The sequence below is a fragment of the Acanthochromis polyacanthus genome, chromosome 15, assembly GCF_021347895.1.
Source record: "Acanthochromis polyacanthus isolate Apoly-LR-REF ecotype Palm Island chromosome 15, KAUST_Apoly_ChrSc, whole genome shotgun sequence".
NCBI lineage: Eukaryota > Metazoa > Chordata > Actinopteri > Pomacentridae > Acanthochromis > Acanthochromis polyacanthus.
Window position 1 is genome coordinate 31,799,572 of NC_067127.1, and position 16,237 is coordinate 31,815,808.

At 40.6% G+C, this 16,237-nt stretch overlaps 1 long non-coding RNA gene across 1 annotated transcript; it reads right to left on the bottom strand.

Annotated features, from left to right (window-relative positions):
- Positions 1–2,909: 2,909 nt before the first annotated feature.
- Positions 2,910–6,958, bottom strand: LOC127537476 (uncharacterized). The gene is made up of 3 exons (XR_007947134.1): positions 5,049–6,958; positions 4,758–4,931; positions 2,910–4,668 (listed from the first exon to the last, which is right to left on the bottom strand). It is a non-coding gene; the product is annotated as an uncharacterized LOC127537476 (long non-coding RNA).
- Between the last annotated feature and the right edge of the window lie 9,279 nt (positions 6,959–16,237).

Consider the following 16,237-nt stretch of genomic DNA (forward strand, 5'->3'; position numbering starts at 1 on the left):
AGAACTGTAAGATTCCCTGCAATAGCCACTGTTAGCAGTGTTAGTTTTCCTTTAAATGGAGGGCAGGACTCAGTTTCTAATAAAGTCATGTGGTTGCTCCAGAGCAGCACTTAGAGGAATAGTTTGTCATTAATTATTGAAGTCCTGTCGATTACAGCTCCAAAGGAACATGGAAGTAATGATACAGCTGGGAGGACAGGTTTCAGGCAAATAAATGGTTTTACAGACGTCATAAGTCTGAGTCGACTCCGAACAAGAAATCTGAATGTAAAAGCCACTGTGACGATCTCCTTCTGCAGCCTGATTATTCTGAACAACATATTTATAACTTTCTCAGCTCACTGTCCACCACATTAAGTGACTTGTTTTTGACTCCGGCTCTCATTTTTCGATGACCTTGTCCCAGCAGTTGAAGAAGAGCCCAATTTGTTGCCTGACTGTACTGACACTGCTGTACTTTCACACCGCCGACTGACTTGTCAGTTTTATCACCAGTAATGAAACAAGTAACACATCCTGCACTTCACTGGGCTCCAGGCTGCCGCTGAAGTCAAGCTGGTGTCATTAACTGCTGCACTGTTTGTCTGAATAATTGATCATACTCCGCTCAGAGGTCCACCTGTGCAGATCAATGGCTCTGATCAGAAACCTAAACAGATGAGTGTCAACAGCCCAGTTAGCTTTTACTGCTTCTCAATCTTTTGCCAGAGTATTGTGTTGACATGAAAACTGATTATCGTTGTATATCAATTTGTTTATCCTCCTTATCATTTTTCTCCAAAAAAAGTTGTAAATAACACCACACTAGCCTCCAGAAGGGTTATTTGACACTGGAAAAAAATGCCTAAAGTGCAGATAGGCGGTTAGAAAAACATAGGATTTGTAACTTATTTCCTTCACCAAAGAGCCTTTCAAAGAGAACTCCAATTTATTTCAGCAGCAGTATTTAACAGCAGTACATTTAAATACACTCTTTCTATTAATATGATGCTCTCTCAACGAATAATAATATAATAATAATGGATAGGCACACACAACCCATTCACATAAGTTAAAATTTTATTAATCCCCCAAATAAATCCTTTTGCCAGATATTGCTCAGAAAAAATGCCCAAAATGAGACTAAATGCAGTGCCTCATAGAAATGTAATAAATATAGGTATGATGCATTGCTTAAAATAAAAAAAGAAGTTCAAATAAGACTAGAATAGAAAAAGTAATACTGGCAATGGTTCAAAGCTAGCTAAGTGATAAATACTAGTACTAATACTAGCAGTTAGGGAAGGCGCTGTTGACATTTCAGCACCAATATTAGTACGAAAAGACCTAAAATTTCTGTCAAAATCATAAAAAAAGACCTTTCTCATTCTATTACAAACTAAACTGTTCCCAAAAATAAGACTTTACTGCGTTAAAAACAGAGAATGCAACAGGTCTGATTTCATGAGAGTCAGAAATAATAAATGTAATCCAAGTTTTGATAAAACATTAACGCAAGCTTAAGTTGAGTTTGTTCCTTCCAGCTGTTTAGGAGTCTTTCCTCAGAGTTAATTAAATACCTGCAGCATCAGACAAGCCTCACATAATTACTGATAATTTAAAATGATCCCTGACATGGAGACAGGATTAATCAGGATCCAACAAACACTGTTTACTTCAGATATTTGAGGTGTGACTTTACTAGCTGCAGTTAAATCAATATTTACATTGCGTTCATCCTCAGGTTGAATCCTGAGATATTTTTATTTGACTGGTGGTGAAGTATTAGCATATCACGCATGGACATAAAATGGGTTATAGATCACCTGATGTTTTGTCCAATCTTGCATGTATCAACAAATCTATTTCTCCATCACTGTGGTGTCTGAATGAAGCTGTGAACACTAAACTAACACTCGTATGAATAACAGCCGTGACTGCAAGGATGAATGGTTTGCTCAGATGTGAATGTAACTGCAGATCTCTTCTCCTGCCGATTCAAACTCTAGTCTGGCAAAGGCGAATATTTTCTCCTAATACGTTTTTGAGTTAAGGTCTGCGCTGCTCCCTGGAAGTAATCACAGCTCTGCACTCTTGAATGTGACACTGGCAAAAGCTCTCACCTTCTCCTGCCCACACAGCTTTTATGTGAAATTACACTAACCGAATGAAAGAATCACAACCTCAAACTGTGCTGCAAAGTTTAGCTTGCTTCAGCGGCGCAGGTATTTACCGACTATCGGGGCTCCACTGATTGTTGCTGCAGAGCTCATTCTCCATGCTGGAAACCCTGCTGCTTGACTCGGCTGCTGATGGTACCAGATATCTCCCTGAACTTAACACTCGCTGATCCATGCTGAGTTGCTGACTGCACGATGCTGGTAGGTGGATCTGGGTTTGTCACATTTGTTCATGTACCAGTCAGGTCGAACACTCGGTGCTGGTTAGCCAGTTAGCTTGAGATATTATTCCTGGCTGCCTGCTTTGAAACTTATTTCTGCAGTTTTGCCAATATCTGGACTATTTGAATTATGTTTGCGTATAAAACCTTTGTTGTTCACATCATTAATACAACATGTCTTGATAATTTCTGGTTATTTATTGGAAATATATCAAATTCAATTATCACCCCAAGTAGCCAGCAGGTTTGAAAGGCATGTTATCTTGTAAAAAAAAAAAAAAAAGTGTAAAACTATGTATTTATTGGCACGAAACTGTAAAATCTGAATTTCAACTTTCCAAAGAGCCTTGGACTACCCGTCTGTAATGTGGCATGCCACATATACACTCGTATGTTCCATCAAAATCACTTTATTCTGCATGTTTCATTTTTAAAAAGCCAAAAATAATTCGATTTCTCTAAGCAGATTCTACAAAAAACTAAAAATTTGGTGCTTGTTGTTGTTGTAACCAAAAAGTTATTAGTTAGTTATGACCAACAGCTAGATGACAAATGATCAAGGACTGTCCGGTTGAACTTCAGGCTGTGTTGATATATGTATGAAAGGCATGTGATCTTTCAACAAATTGTTGAAAATAACATATTTATCAGCGAAAAACTGTGAAATCAGAATTTCAACTGTCCAAAAATCAGAAAACTAACCAAATTTAATATAAGATAAGATCTACTTTATTCATCCCGGAGGAAACGATTTCGCCAGAGTACAATAAACAATACAATAAACAAAGGTTGATGGAATATACACTATCACACAAAGGTTAATAGTAAAATAAAAATAACAAATTATGTAAATTTCTAAGGCTTCAAATTGGGATATTTCATCAGTCACTTTGTTCTTCATGTCTAATTTTTTTTTAAATGTCCAAATATAAATTGATTTCTCTGAGCTGATTCTGAAAAAAAATTACAAAAGTTAACTAAAAATAAAATAAAAATAAAAAATCTGTGCCTTTTGTTGTAACCAAAAAGTCATTAGTTACTCTGTTATAAATAATAAATATACCCAATAACTCAACTACATTTACAGCAATGTAAGTTTGTAAATTGCTCAAAAGACATTTTTAAGTTCTCCACACTTGTATCCATGGTTGTGCTGTTTCCACAGAGTCACAGGACTTTATGTTGCAGTGAAAAATCCATAAATACCATAGTTCAGAGGGTTAATGGACTTTAATCAACCACATATGCTTTATCCATATCATAGAGTTTGATCTATTAAAATGTGGATGTAGTTTATAATGAATCAACATTACACATTTCCAGACATGTTGCACACTGAGCTCATCTGTTTTTAGAAGTTTGGTATTCAGTGTCTCATTTCGAGCCAACACTTTCATAAAGTTATGGTGAAACAGAAGCTGCAGCGTCTTTCACTGTAGCAGTGTGACATGTTCAAGTGTGAAATGGAATATGTGGGTGAGCTGTCGGAGAGTTGGCGTTAAGCAACACTTACCTCAGGAAAAAAAGAAAAAAGGTTCAATGAATAAATGAGACCCAACCACAATTCAGTGGGAACATAAATAAATGATGTAATGATGCAGCTCTGATAGCTCCTCATTAACAACTGTAATTGTCAGGTGGTGCATATGTGTGTGTGTATATATATATATATATATATATATATTAGCGTGGAGCTGGAGAGACATGAGCACAAGGAGAAATGATTAGAACTTGGAAAATTAATCTCTAAACATTTTAGAAAAGTTTGTATGCTAGCATGAGGTGTTTTTTTTTTTTTTACTTTTGTGAAAACGCATTCATGCACTTCATGGCAGACTTTTTGAAAAAGTTCTAATTTATTACAAATTAAAGAGTAAATAATCTAAACTAATACAATTTTCATGGTGATATGGAGGATAAATTGAGTTATCACACATATTAACTTCTTAACTGGTCAGACTTCTGCTTTAAGTGTATTGTACTTTTTAGTATTTTTTTTTAAATCAATGAAGAGATAAAAATACAATATAGATTTAAAAATTAAAGTTGTGTCCACCTGGCAAAAAACGTTGCAACAACAATATTGTACAGAATACATAAATACAATCGGCTATAATCAAGGCTTTAGCTGTGTGGCAGGTGTAGGTTTGTGGGTGTTTGGTGGTTTATCTGTAGGTTTTTGGGTGTTTGGTAATTTTATCAGAGCCACGGGTGACACCTGAACTCCTTCAGCGTCGGCCGCTGCTCGGGGTTCTCAGTGAGGCATTTTTGCAGGAAGTCCTTGCAATCTGGAGATAAAACAAAGGAAGAGTAAGTTGAACTCCTACATCTGGTCAACGAGCAGGTGAACGTCTGCTGACAAGTTTGTTTTTCTTACCTTCGGACAAGCTCCTGCTGATCATCTGCTCGTTGTCGAGGAACCTTGTGGTCTCGAATTGGGTGAGTCTGTGAAGCATGTCGAAGAGCACTGCTCCGATCTGCCACACCGTGGTGGGACCAGCCGTGTAGGTGTGTGTGCTGTACCACTCCGGTGGGATATGTTGAGGCGTTCCTACAAATCACAGAAGAAGAAAATAATGTTTTTGTTGTTTCCAACTTGATTAAAATGAAAGTTAAAGTTCATAGAGTGTTAGCTTCAAAGTCACAGATTGGTAACCAGATGTCTTACCATAGAAGAAGTGGTAGCAGGATCTCTTCTTCACAACACAGCTTAGAGCAAAGTCAATCAGGTGGAGACGTGGGATGCCAGAGCTGGTCTCTAGTAAGATATTTTCGATCAAATCAATCAATCAAATCAAAAATGTATTTATAGAGCACTTTATAACACTCATGGTGACCAAAGTGCTTTCCAGCTAAAAACAAACACTAAAATAAAAAATAAAAGCAGATTAAAAGAAAGCAACAACAGAGCGTATCAGGAAAATAAAATCAGATATAACCAGATAAAAAAAGACAGTGTAAGATAAAATAAAATAAAATGTCACCACATTACTCTGTATTAAAAGCCAGTCTGAAAAGATATGTTTTCAGCTGCGATTTAAACAAGCCAAAGTCAGTGATGGTGCGAATGTCAGGGGGCAGTTTGTTTCAGAGTCTTGGCCCAGCAACTGAAAAGGCTCAATCCCCCCAGTGTTTATACCTGGCCCTTGGGACTTCCAGAAACAGCTGGTTAGAGGATCTTAACTCCCTGTTTGGGTTTCGAACAGAGAGAAGCTCCGTTAAGTAAATAGGCGCCAGACCATTCAGGGTTTTAAAAACAAAAAGTAAAATTTTAAAATCAATCCTAAAATAAACTGGAAGCCAGTAGAGGTAGAAGAGGAGTGGGGTGATGTGTTGACGCCTTTTGAGTGTTCGTGAGGAAATGAGCTGCCGCATTTTGCATCAACTGGAGGCGGCTCAGGGCAGACTGGGAAACACCGACATAAAGGGCATTGCAATAATCTATGCGTGAGCTGATGAAAGCATGAATTGTCCTTTCCAGGTCGGTGCAACCTAAAAAAGGCTTTACTTTAGATAAAAGATGTAACTGATAAAAACTGGCTCTGACTACATTGCCAATCTGTTTTGTGAAAGTAAAACTGTTGTCAAAAATGACACCGAGGTTCTTTACAGATGTTTTTAACTTCGAAAACACAGAGTCTGGAAATACAAGAACATTGTCCCCAAAAATAATGTAGTCAGTCTTGTTCTCATTTACACACGTGGACAAAATTGTTGGTACCCCTCAGTTAAAGAAGGAAAAACCCACAATTCTCACTGAAATCACTTGAAACTCACAAAGGTAACAATAAATAAAAATTTATTGAAAATTAAATAATCAAAATCAGCCATCACTTTTGAATTGTTGATTAACATAATTATTTAAAAAAACAAACTAATGAAATAGGGCTGGACAAAAATGATGGTACCCATAACTTAATATTTTGTTGCACAACCTTTTGAGGCAATCACTGCAATTAAACGATTTCTGTATTTGTCAATGAGCGTTCTGCAGCTGTCAACAGGTATTTTGGCCCACTCCTCATGAGCAAACAGCTCCAGTTGTCTCAGGTTTGATGGGTGTCTTCTCCAAATGGCATGTTTCAGCTCCTTCCACATATGTTCAATGGGATTCAGATCTGGGCTCATAGAAGGCCACTTTAGAATAGTCCAACGCTTTTCTCTCAGCCATTCTTGGGTGTTTTTGGCTGTGTGTTTTGGATCGTTGTCCTGTTGGAAGACCCATGACCTGCGACTGAGACCAAGCTTTCTGACACTAGGCAGCACATTTCTCTCCAGAATGCCTTGATAGTCTTCAGACTTCATCGTACCTTGCACACTTTCAAGACACCCTGTGCCAGATGCAGCAAAGCAGCCCCAAAACATTACTGAGCCTCCTCCATGTTTCACCGTAGGGACAGTGTTCTTTTCTTCGTATGCTTGGTTTTTGAGTCTATGAACATAGAGTTGATGTGCCTTACCAAAAAGCTCCAGTTTGGTCTCATCTGTCCAAAGGACATTCTCCCAGAAGCTTTGTGGCTTGTCAACATGCATTTTTGCAAATTCCAGTCTCACTTTTTATGAGTTTTTTTCAGCAGTGGTGTCCTCCTTGGTCGTCTCCCATGAAGTCCACTTTGGCTCAAACAACGACAAATGGTGCGATCTGACACTGATGTGCCTTGGAGTTCACCTTTAATTTCTTTGGAGGTTGCTCTGGGCTCTTTGGATACAATTCCAACGATCCGTCTCTTCAATTTGTCATCAATTTTCCTCTTGCGGCCACGTCCAGGGAGGTTGGCTACTGTCCCGTGGGTCTTGAACTTCTGAATAATATGAGCCACTGTTGTCACAGGAACTTCAAGCTGTTTAGAGATGGTCTTATAGCCTTTACCTTTAAGATGTTTGTCTATAATTTTTTTTCGGATGTCCTGGGACAATTCTCTCCTTCGCTTTCTGTTGTCCATGTTCAGTGTGGTACACACCTTTTCACCACACAGCAGGGTGACTACTTGTCTCCCTTTAAATAGGCAGACTGACTGATTATGAGTTTGGAAACACCTGTGATGTCAATTAAATGACACACCTGAGTTAATCATGTCACTCTGGTCAAATAGTTTTCAATCTTTTATAGAGGTACCATCATTTTTGTCCAGGCCTGTTTCATTAGTTTGTTTTTTGAAATAATTATGTTAATCAACAATTCAAAAGTAATGGCTGTTTTTGATTATTTAATTTTCAATAAATTTTTATTTATTGTTACTTTTGTGAGTTTCAAGTGATTTCAGTGAGAATTGTGGGTTTTTCCTTCTTTAACTGAGGGGTACCAACAATTTTGTCCACGTGTGTAAATGGAGGAAATTTTTTCCCAGCCATGACTTGATGTCATTGATAGAGTTCGTGAGGGACTGAAGGGCACCACTTTTGTTAGGGAACACTGGTAAATACAACTGTAAATCATCGGCTTAACAGTGAAATGTTAAATTATGCCTGGCTATAATTGACCCTAGTGGCAACATCTAAAGGGAAAAAAGCAAAGGGCCCAAGATGGAGCCCTGGGGAACTCCACAAAACAAAGAGGCAACAGAGGAGGACAGGTCGCCAATCATTACAGAAAAAGTCCTGTTGGTCAGGTAAGACTCGAATCCCTTGAGTGCAGTACCACGGATGCCAACAAAATTATTTAAGCGAGACAAGAGAATAGAATGGTCGACTGTATCAAATGCTGCCGTTAAGTCGAGCAGCACCAGGACAACAGGACGCTTGGCATCAACAGACACAGCTACACACGTGGACAAAATTGTTGGTACCCCTCAGTTAAAGAAGGAAAAACCCACAATTCTCACTGAAATCACTTGAAACTCACAAAAGTAACAATAAATAAAAATTTATTGAAAATTAAATAATCAAAAACAGCCATTACTTTTGAATTGTTGATTAACATAATTATTTCAAAAAACAAACTAATGAAACAGGCCTGGACAAAAATGATGGTACCTCTATAAAAGATTGAAAACTATTTGACCAGAGTGACATGATTAACTCAGGTGTGTCATTTAATTGACATCACAGGTGTTTCCAAACTCATAATCAGTCAGTCTGCCTATTTAAAGGGAGACAAGTAGTCACCCTGCTGTGTGGTGAAAAGGTGTGTACCACACTGAACATGGACAACAGAAAGCGAAGGAGAGAATTGTCCCAGGACATCCGAAAAAAAATTATAGACAAACATCTTAAAGGTAAAGGCTATAAGACCATCTCTAAACAGCTTGAAGTTCCTGTGACAACAGTGGCTCATATTATTCAGAAGTTCAAGACCCACGGGACAGTAGCCAACCTCCCTGGACGTGGCCGCAAGAGGAAAATTGATGACAAATTGAAGAGACGGATCGTTGGAATTGTATCCAAAGAGCCCAGAGCAACCTCCAAAGAAATTAAAGGTGAACTCCAAGGCCAAGGCACATCAGTGTCAGATCGCACCATTCGTCGTTGTTTGAGCCAAAGTGGACTTCATGGGAGACGACCAAGGAGGACACCACTGCTGAAAAAAACTCATAAAAAAGCGAGACTGGAATTTGCAAAAATGCATGTTGACAAGCCACAAAGCTTCTGGGAGAATGTCCTTTGGACAGATGAGACCAAACTGGAGCTTTTTGGTAAGGCACATCAACTCTATGTTCATAGACTCAAAAACCAAGCATACGAAGAAAAGAACACTGTCCCTACGGTGAAACATGGAGGAGGCTCAGTAATGTTTTGGGGCTGCTTTGCTGCATCTGGCACAGGGTGTCTTGAAAGTGTGCAAGGTACGATGAAATCTGAAGACTATCAAGGCATTCTGGAGAGAAATGTGCTGCCGAGTGTCAGAAAGCTTGGTCTCAGTCGCAGGTCATGGGTCTTCCAACAGGACAACGATCCAAAACACACAGCCAAAAACACCCAAGAATGGCTGAGAGAAAAGTGTTGGACTATTCTAAAGTGGCCTTCTAAAGTGGCCTTCTATGAGCCCAGATCTGAATCCCATTGAACATATGTGGAAGGAGCTGAAACATGCCATTTGGAGAAGACACCCATCAAACCTGAGACAACTGGAGCTGTTTGCTCATGAGGAGTGGGCCAAAATACCTGTTGACAGCTGCAGAACGCTCATTGACAAATACAGAAATTGTTTAATTGCAGTGATTGCCTCAAAAGGTTGTGCAACAAAATATTAAGTTATGGGTACCATCATTTTTGTCCAGCCCTATTTCATTAGTTTGTTTTTTTAAATAATTATGTTAATCAACAATTCAAAAGTTATGGCTGATTTTGATTATTTAATTTTCAATAAATTTTTATTTATTGTTACTTTTGTGAGTTTCAAGTGATTTCAGTGAGAATTGTGGGTTTTTCCTTCTTTAACTGAGGGGTACCAACAATTTTGTCCACGTGTGTATGTTATTGTGTACTTTAAGAAGAGCAGACTCTGTGCTATGCTGTGATCTGAAACCAGACTGAAATTTTTCCAAGATAAAATTGTTTTCTAAAAATGCCTGCAACTGTATAAAAACAATTTTCTCAAGGACTTTAGAGGTAAAAGGCAAGTTAGAAACAGGTCTAAAATTAAATAAAACATTAGCATCAAGATGTGTTTTTTTAAAGAAGTGGTCTCACAACAGCATGTTTAAAAGAAACCGGAACACATCCTGAGCTAAGACAGGTGTTCATTAAAACCAGCAGGACAGGCCCAACAGTAGAAAACACCTCTTTAAGCAGTTTAGCTGGGAAAACATCCAAAGGGCAATTTGTTGTTTTCATGTGTTTAACTATATCAGTAAGGGATGAGAGGGAAATGGGCTCAAAGTGGTCAAACATTGGAGAGAGTGGGGTCGTAGCAGGCTGGTCAGGGCTGCTGCTATCGCTGCTCAAAGCTCTCACTGACATCACTTTGTCCACACAAAAGCGCAAGAAGTCCTCACATGTGGAAACAGTGGCGTCAGACAGAGGATTGGTGTGGGGGCTCACAACAGAATTAATTGTTCTGAACAACACACGGGGGCAGTGTCCATTTGTCGAGACAATATCCAACAGGTATTATGATTTAGCCTCCTTCACAGTGCTCTGATACTGAGCAAGACTGTCCCTCAGTATCTCTAGTGATACATGTAGCCTGTCCTTCTTCCAGCGTCGCTGCGCCTGTCTGCAGTGCTGCCTGAGGGCCCGATCTTCGATCATGATGTCTCGGTGGAAGATGTTCATGTCCTCCAGGTGGATGGCAGCATCGATCAGCTGTTTAAGGATGATCTGAGAGAGGTGGAACAAAGATGCCGATGAGGTTTCTCCTACAAAAGGACTGATTCACGCCACAAGCAACCAACTTCCAACTCAAACAACCAACTCCAACTTTGCAAAACAGATTTCCATTGAATATATGTTCTTACGCTTGAGTTAGTTCAGTGTTTTGGTGAGGAAACCAACACTTAAATGGCTAAAACATCCGTTTAGACAGATGCAGCTCATTTTAGGAAACATCTTTTAGACATTGAAAAGGATACCTGGATACCAAGACAAATGTACAGCATCACTCAGAAAACAGTGAATTTTCTTCCACATGTACATGGAACAGGGGAAACAGAAGTCTAGTTTCACCACATATAACAAGTCTTATGAGCACTTTAGCCTGTGAACAACCACATAGCAAGGATTTCTTCACTTACTGGCAAATCATCAGATTTTCGGTAGCCGGCAAACACGTATCCACATCCTCCTTCACCGAGAAGATACTGCTCCTGGTAAATGGCCTCAAATTGAGCTAAATAGACAAACACATATTTTGTTTTACTGCAACAGTCAGAGACAGAAGTTAAATGTGATCTGAGCTTTGTGATGACAGAAATCTTAATTTTTACGTCTCTAACTGACCTCTCTGGTCCTTGTCGTCGTCCTTGTCTTCTTCTGCCACCAGGTCCTGGTTCCTCATCTTCTTCCTGCTCGGTCCCTCTCAGCATCAGAAGCCTTCCTCTTCCCACCCTGCCAATGCTTACAGATGCCCTCTAATGGGCCGATGTTCACTGCAAAGCATAAATTTTAAGGAGGAATTTGTATGTTGGATTGAACCTGGGGGCTTTCTTTTGAAGACTGAGGTGATTTTCTTCTCCTGAAACACATCTTATATGAGATTATTTGAAAGAAAACCACCAAAATATAAACTGAGGTGTTTATTGTACTACATTTTTTCTAATTATGTCTATAGAGTTCAATTATTAGTACATATCTTTAAAGGACATTTTCTGAAAACTGTTTTTTCCTACTCTAAACCAAACTTAATGGTCACTTAGTCTGCTTACCTCTCACACTGTCTGCTGGGATGGTGTCAGGGTGCAAAGATGGTGCCTATTCATCTTCTTGGCCCAAAGAAAATACAGTAATGAAATCTACAGACATGAACAACACTGTGGTGAGAAAAGCTGAAGTTTTCTTTGTTCAGGTTTTGAGATTTCAGTCCCTAAACCAACACAGTGAAGATGAACTGAGTTTAGCTTGTCTTTATTAGACAAACCTCAGCTGTCGGTATCAGTTTATGTTGAAACAATCTTTTACTCAAGAAACTGCTTGGAGTGATTTTTAGACAAACCAGGAGATTGTTTTTGGAAATTCATGTTGTTCTTGTCTTAACAACAGCCTTTTTATGCATCGAGGAATTTCATTTCCGTGGTTAGTTTTTCTCAGAAAGCTAGTGAGCTAACTGCTAATATGCTAGCATTAGTAGGCAAATATCAAGAATAAATAATATTTATTTAAATAACACTTTTCAAAGCATACTGTTCAAAAAGACAGATAGACATACAAAAGAAATGAAAGCAATTCTAACAACGTTGTTTGTTTGTTTGCTTGTTTGTTTGTTTATTTTCATTCTTTTCTAAAATATATTTTAAAAAAAAGTTTCATGTAAATACAACCGTCACCGAACATGAAAGGGAGCAGAAAGAAGACAAGTCTTATTATGTCCAGGGTTGGACCCAAATATCCGAATATTCGTTCGCTACGGCGGTATCCGGATATTAATTTTGGTATTTGAATATTCGAATATTTCTGTTCTTCATAAGGACAGCCTGCAGTTCAGTCTATTTCAGACAAAACTCCCTGAATTTGAATGTTAGTCACAGGTTTGTCACTAACGGCTTCAGTAACGACTTACACTGTTGGTAAACGTGTGAAACAGCCCTCAATATATTTCTAAAAAGCTTCTTTTCATGCTAATGTCCATTTTTAATATCTTCTGCTTCACACAGCATGATGTGACAAACATGTTTTATCAGAAATGCTTCATAAGTCAACATAACTCTTTACTGCTTCTCAGACTCTACATCATTAACTATAGCAATAAAAATAATTTTTCTGATGAATTAAACAGCAAATATCTGACCTTGTGGACTTGAAATGCAACGTCCTGGACTTTGATGACGGCATCACAGAATTCTCCATTCAGACAGAACTCGTTAAACACAGCTTGTGTGGAGGTTCGCTGCGTTCATTCATCTTCATTTCTTGAAAATACAAGAGGTTTTCTGGGCGTTTGGTTGTTGCTTTTGTGGCGAGTGCAGTAGCAGCTAAGAGGGCTGCAAAATATGGGGACAGCTTAGAACCGGGGCTCTAATTACCCAGTAACTCTTAAGCTGAGCTCAACAAAGCCACCTTGGGGAGAGAGCCCCAAGGAAAGTTTTTGCCTCTTAAAAGTGCATTTGAGGTACACAGGTTCATATATCACGAAGTGAGAGACATGTTGCTCCCATACAAATAATCACACTTTATTTAAATAACTAATTAAAATCAATTAAAACATGATAAAACAAGGGGAGAAGGGGTGCAAAGGGTCAGAGGTTTGCTTACCATGTGGCGGTGTGTCAGTGGAGGGGAGGAACAGGGCCCAGGGAGAGATCACCAAGTGAATAAAGAAAATCACACACACGTGCAGAACTAAACCAAGAAAAACCCCCAGGGTTCACACATCACACGGGGAGGATACCACAACACCTACCGACACAACGTCCCGACCACAGGTGCACAGCCTCTGGAACACAAAAAGGGAATCAGCGGAGAACACAGAATAAAGGAATAAGAAAAGAAACAAAAAGAACTAATAATCAAATCAAGAGACATATTTTAACCAAGAATACAAACATCAAAAAAAACAAAAATAAAGATCAAAATAAGAACAACAGAAGAAACAAATCAATACAAGTTGGACAATTAACTAATACAGGCCATACAGCAAAATAAAAAAGACAACAAAACCCAAATAATATCCAACAAATAAAACTGTGTCCCCACTGTGGGTACAGATAAAAAGACAGAGAAGGAACTAAACAGTTAAAATAACCCAGTTCTTAGCTGGCTTGGTCTGAACCCGGCTGCTACCGGGAGGAGGTAGACCAGGCGGGTGAGGCAGAGAGATAGCAGTGGCTAGCCCCGGTTAGCCGTATAGCAGGACACAGATACACGGCAGGGCGAAGCGAATCAAAGCAAAGCAAAGCAGTACACAAAGCAGCAGCGGGTCCTCGGCACCTCCACTCTGCACAGCAGCGTGGCGCACACACACACACACACACACACACACACACACACACACACACACACACACACACACAGAGGAGAGGGAGAGCATGTCAGGAGCCGCTCCAGCCACTACGGCTTCCTTTGGTAGCACATACGTGGCTACACAACATCAAAGTAACACGCTGAATGTTATAAACACAGATGACAGAGCAGGGAGAGCAACCGGAAGGGGTGTGTCTTGAGAAAGTACAGGGGCCCCCCTCAGCTTTTATAGTGGGTGGGCGTGTCCCGATTGGCCCACAGCCCAGCACTACCTGAGAGGACACAAAACTGGCCTGGCAGGACTCATCCTGCTACACTTTGTTATGATCCCAATCCAGCTCCTGCCCTTCTTCCTCCTTTTTTCCTTTTTCCCATCATCACTCCCCATTTCACCTCCCTACTTGTCTTGTACCTCTGGCTCCCTCTGTCTGTTGTTTTCCCCTCCTGTCTCTCTCTCCCGGTTGCTCGCGCTCTGCACTAGGCGTCAGCTGCAGGCAATCAGCTCAACTCCACTCACCTGTTCCCCTCCTCAGTTATATAAGCACTGTTCTCCCTCTCAGTCTCCGCTGGATCATTGTTTCACTCACATGTCATCCTGGAATCCGTTCCCCACATTCCCTACCACCTTTGGACTGCATCAGTTTTATGGACCTTTCTGCTTACCCCCTTTTGAGGATTTCCCCTTTTGGACTCAGTTTTTTGGATGGACCTCAGCCTGGTTGCTCCCTCAGTATTAGTTCCCCTGTGAGTACTTCCCCTTAGCTCTGTTGTTTTTTATTGTTTGGTTTTCGCTCTGCCTCCTCAGTCCAGTTCTTGTTACGTAGTAATTCTGATTTTGGTTAAATAAATCCCTTTTCCTTTAACACCTGTTGCCTGTCTGTTGTGTCTGCGCTTGGGTTCTCCAACCATAGGCGTCAGTTTAGGGGGGGGGCGGTGGGGGCGGTGGGGACGGGTCCCCCCCACTTTTTGTCAGGGGTCATTTTGTCTCCAACACCTTCAAATTCTTCACATGTAAGCTGTTGTAAACCCAGTTATTTTCAGCAGTATAGAAAATTCCGACGCTCATGAACACACCATCCACACTCGGCCGAGAGTTGCACAGACATGCAGCACACCTTCGTGAGGTTAAAAAAAACCGTGCAGATGCTAAATTTGCGCCCGTGCCAAGTGGAAGCTCCGACCAGAGGCGTACAGGGGCAAAATTTCGGCCCGGGAGAATTAGTACTATAGCAGCCCACAGACCTTTGTACCCATATATAGTGATAGCTTTAGCTCAACAGGTTGAGCCTCCGCCTTTGGTGTGGTGGTTGTGAGTTCGAGTCCAGGTTGTGGCATTTTGCCGCCGTTCTTCGACATTTTCTCAAAGTGCTGTTGTCTCCGTCCCCCCCACTTTTAAAAACAAACTGACACCCTTGTCTCCAACCTCCCACCGGAACAGAATGATCCAGCCAGATTGAACCCAGCAGACATAGATCTGTGCAGGATTAATTCAGCTGTTTCCCGAGCAGCTGGATGTCATTCAGGTTTTCTGGACCGTTCCGCCACCCCACAATTTACTATGGATGCATATCCTAAAGAGTCCCCTTTTTGGGGAACCAGATTAGCTTTTAAGACGCCCCCAAAAGAATGATAAGGTTCCAGGCCCAGGAGAGGTGGCCCCCAATCCTCCTCCACTTCAATATCATCCGGTGACTTATGCGACTTTTTGTTAGATAGAGCCCTTGGTGTCGGCCCCAGCCCCGTTTCCTCGCCGGACCCAGTTCGGATCAGGGAATATAACGATTTGCTGAAAAAACTCGTTCATTTTTATGGTTTATGGAAAGGGACAATGGACCCTCAGCTAAATAATGATTACCTGTCTAAGGCACGCTGTGAAGCCGCTCAGAAACCATGGTTCATTCAAAGTCTCCCTCAGTTTGCTTGGGATTTTTTGGATTTCCCCCAGCCCCTCACACACCCAACCAGCCACTTACCTGTGAGTCCGCCAGTTAAACATTTACCTGCTTCGGGGTTTACCTGCTCTCAGTCTGCTAACAACACACCAAGAACAGTTCAGATGGGTGTGGTGAGCCTGGAGTTAGCTGACATGCATGGACGATCTTCCCCTGTGTCGGCTAAACCTCAGAATAACTTTTGGTTCACACCACCACTCAACCACAGTTACCCAAAGCCTGACCTTCAGTACTCCGACAAACCACCTTCCCAAAAACCATCCAGAAGGAAGTGAGATTTCGGGAGACTGCAGACCTCGCCGCTCCCCAGCGTCGCGGAGGTCCCACCGCTGAGCATCGCTTCCACAGCCGA